The 3,203-nt window shown below is 39.7% G+C and overlaps 1 pseudogene; it reads left to right on the forward strand.

Annotated features, from left to right (window-relative positions):
- The first annotated feature begins 317 nt into the window (after window positions 1-317).
- On the forward strand, window positions 318-929 carry LOC146915890 (uncharacterized; annotated as a pseudogene).
- Window positions 930-3,203: the final 2,274 nt, after the last annotated feature.

Genomic DNA, 3,203 nt, shown 5'->3' on the forward strand with positions numbered 1-3,203 from the left:
GGCAGAACAACAACAACAATGGTGTGGGTGCTTCCACCTCGGCTAACGGCAGCACTTGGACATGGGTCACGGCTCCCGTTGCTTTAACGGTTATTACCACTCAGCGGGTTCCGGTTGCTACATCTACACCAACACCAACATATGCATCTACATCATTGGCCTCAGTTTCACTGGCTTTACCGGCTTCAATTCCTTCCCTAACTTTGGCAATTAATTCACAGTTGGGGTCGGTTTCCTTGGTTACTTCGCCAACTTCTTTCAATTTTCCATTACACAATGTGTTTAACAATATTACTATTGGAGAGTTGCCATATGTGATGCCAGTGTTAGAGGTTTCCCCTGTTGCGCACGTTGTCGTGCATTCTGAGAGAGGAGAGCAGTTGCATCTGACATCGCGGGATGTGTTGGAGAACCCCACAATGGATGATGCCTCTGCTTTGCTTTCTGATGTTGTGGAACACTATCGTTTGAGCCTGAGGGATCTGCAGGAGAGTCCCAAAGGTCCCAAGGAGGGTGCCCCACATACATCACATATTGAGCACCATGAGGTGCATGAAGTGTCGGTTGAATCGGTTCAGGTTCATACGGATACTGTTGATGGGTACATTGAGGTGCATTCTGGGTTAGATGCTACCTTTGAGTTGCCTGTGGTTGTTGAGTAGACAAGTTCAGTTAGTGAAAGTGTGCCCACGGAAGTGGAACATATGGTCACGGTTTTGCAGCAGCAAATGGTCCATCCTAGCAAAAATATACGACATGGTTTAGATTTATGGGACATAGTTCATGAATATGATGAAATATCAGCGAAGGAAGACTTCATGCCGGTTCTTACAAGAAAACAGAAACAAAAACTTAAAGTTCAACAAGTTTTAGCAACGCAGCCTTTTAAAACCCTTGCTCGGGTTGAACATCTCTCGACTGATCAATGAATTTCCTTTATTGGAATGTTTGAGGTATCGATAATTCTTATACTTAAATTGCTTTAAAAAATTTATATATGTCTCACAAACCTATGCTTATTTTTATTGCGGCACCAATGGTTACTTTTTCACAAATTCCTGCTTGGTATTGGGCGATTATATGTGTTTCTAAATATTGCATTAATAATAGGGGCTCCTTATTGCCTAATCATTGGGCTCTTTGGGGGAATGAATTACTTGCTACTGTAATTTTTGTGTCTGATCAATGCATAGCCTTGGAGATTTCTTGTTATCAGTCAACTATTTATATAGCCGCTGTTTATGCTAGCACTTATTACTTGCGACGTCGACAACTTTGGGCTGATCTTAATCATCTTCAAGGTTGTTTTCAAGGGCCGTGGCTTTTTATAGGTGACTTTAATGCTATATTGGGTTCTCATTAGAAGATGGGCAGGCGTCCCCCACCATCTTTGTTGTGTGAAGATTTCTTAAATTGGACTAATGCAAATATCTTAAATCATTTGCCAACTTTGGGGTCTTTTTTCACTTGGACAAATGGCAGATTTGGTATTGAAAATGTTGCTTTTCGACTTGATAGGGCATTATGTAATGAAGATTGGATCAATTTTTGGCGAAATTCTTCTTGTTCAGCCTTGGTACGCCATCAATCTGACCATAATCCGCTTCTTCTTTAAGTTATTTTCTCTTCTGTGAAACACGCCACTCCTTTCAAAAAATTTAAGGTGTGGACTTCCCATGGTGATTGTCGTCAATTGGTGTTGCATAGTTTGTCTAAAGGTGTTCGAGATCAAGGTATGACTCGGTTTCAAGCTAAATTATGTAATGTGAAAAATGCTTTTAAGATTTGGAACAGAACGGTGTTAAGAGATGTTGATAGACAAGTTAGACTAGCTATAGATGAGGTGAACCGCATACAACATTTAATTGATTCTGAGGGTTTTATCGATCAGCTCTACATGCAAGATCTTGAGGAGCAATTACTGCTAACTAAAGCTTTAAATTTTCAGGAACAATTATGGAAAGAAAAAGCTCGAGATCAAAACTTTGGCAGCAACAAAATCTATCTCTTTTTTACAGGATGGTGACAACATTATTACTGACCCTACGACTATAGAATTCCATGTTCTCTCTTATTTTCAGCATGGAGAATAATTGTGCACATAATACTTTAGTAGATGATACAATTCCTTCTCTTGTGACAGATGCGGATAACCAAATGTTGCTGCGTTTTCCTTTGTGTTTGAAGATTAAGGATGCGGTCTTTGATCTTAGTGGTGATGGGGCACTGGGTCCGGATGGGTTTGGTGGACATTTTTATCAAACTTTCTGGGATATTGTTGGAGCAGATGTGGTGCAATCCGTTCAAGAATTTTTTCAAGGTGGTATGTTGCCGAATAATATTAATTCAAATATGATTGTGTTAATTCCGAAAATGCCAGGTGCAAGGTCTATGGGAGATTACCGTCGTATAGTGCTCGATAATTTCCAATTCAAAATTGTTACTAAAATTGTGGCAGATAGGCTTGCTTGTATTACTTCTCGGATCATTTCTATTGAGCAAAGAGGCTTTGTCCGAGACCACAACATCTCTGATTGCATTATTCTTGTCTCTGAAGCGATCAATTCCCTTGACAAAAAACAGTATGGTGGGAATATTGCTCTCAAAGTCGACATCTCCAAGGCTTTTGATGCTTTAGAATAGAATTTTTTGGTTATCGTTCTAAGCAATTTTGGATTTTCCACAACCTTCATTAAGTGGATTCTTGACATTCTAAAGTCTGCTGGGTTATCTATTTTGGTTAATGGGAAGGCGGTTGGTTTTTTCTCTTGTTCCTGTGGGGTTCGTTAGGGAGATCCTCTTTCCCCTCTATTATTTTGTTTGGATGAAGATGTTCTTAGCAGGGTTCTCTCTGCTTCTACAGCTAGGGGGCGGCTCATTCCTATGTCCTATTGCCGAGGTACTTCTCTTCCGATACATGTATTGTATGCTGACGATATTATGATTGTTTGCTCAAGTATGAAGAGTAATATCTGAGAGCTTCTTAGTATTTTTGATAAATATTCAGAGGTTTCTGGTCAGATTGTGAACAATACAAAAAGCTGTTTCTTCACAGGTTCAATGTCTGTAACTCAGACAAATATGATTGCTAATATGTTGGGTTTTAGTGTTAGATCAGTACCTTTTTTCTATCTTGGGTGTCCGATTTTCCAAGGGAAACCAAAGGTAATTCACTTCCGTATGATTACAGACAAGATTAGAAA

This window comes from Medicago sativa, chromosome 6 (genome assembly GCF_051527215.1).
Source record: "Medicago sativa cultivar Bolivia chromosome 6, Bolivia_mono, whole genome shotgun sequence".
Lineage (NCBI taxonomy): Eukaryota > Viridiplantae > Streptophyta > Magnoliopsida > Fabales > Fabaceae > Medicago > Medicago sativa.